This window comes from Equus caballus, chromosome 16 (assembly GCF_041296265.1).
Source record: "Equus caballus isolate H_3958 breed thoroughbred chromosome 16, TB-T2T, whole genome shotgun sequence".
NCBI classification, from domain to species: Eukaryota; Metazoa; Chordata; class Mammalia; order Perissodactyla; family Equidae; genus Equus; species Equus caballus.
Window position 1 is genome coordinate 18,007,691 of NC_091699.1, and position 392 is coordinate 18,008,082.

The window sequence follows — 392 nt, forward strand, 5'->3', positions numbered from 1 at the left end:
ACAGAATTTCCTGCCAAGTCTACACAAAGGCATCGAGGAGTTCACATCCAAAGCCTACAGTACGACTGAGTCCCCCACACCCCCTCATACTCCATTTTTCTTCCTCCTACTGCACTGCTCTGGAAAACAAAGAAAAGGTATCTACATACTTTTCAAAGGCTAAGAAGCAGGAGTACCTGAGTTCCCAGGCAGTATAATGAAAGCCAAGTTCAAAGGCAGCAGGACTTTAAAGAAGGTACCATGCATTCTCATTTCCAGTTTAGTTTTGCCAAGAGGCATGTATATCCTCGAGAATGTCTCCAGACCTTTGGATTCTGAGGTTATAAGGCTGGCCGACAACTAAACCATTGTCATCACTACGAGAAATGCAAACACACATGGAGAGCATGGAG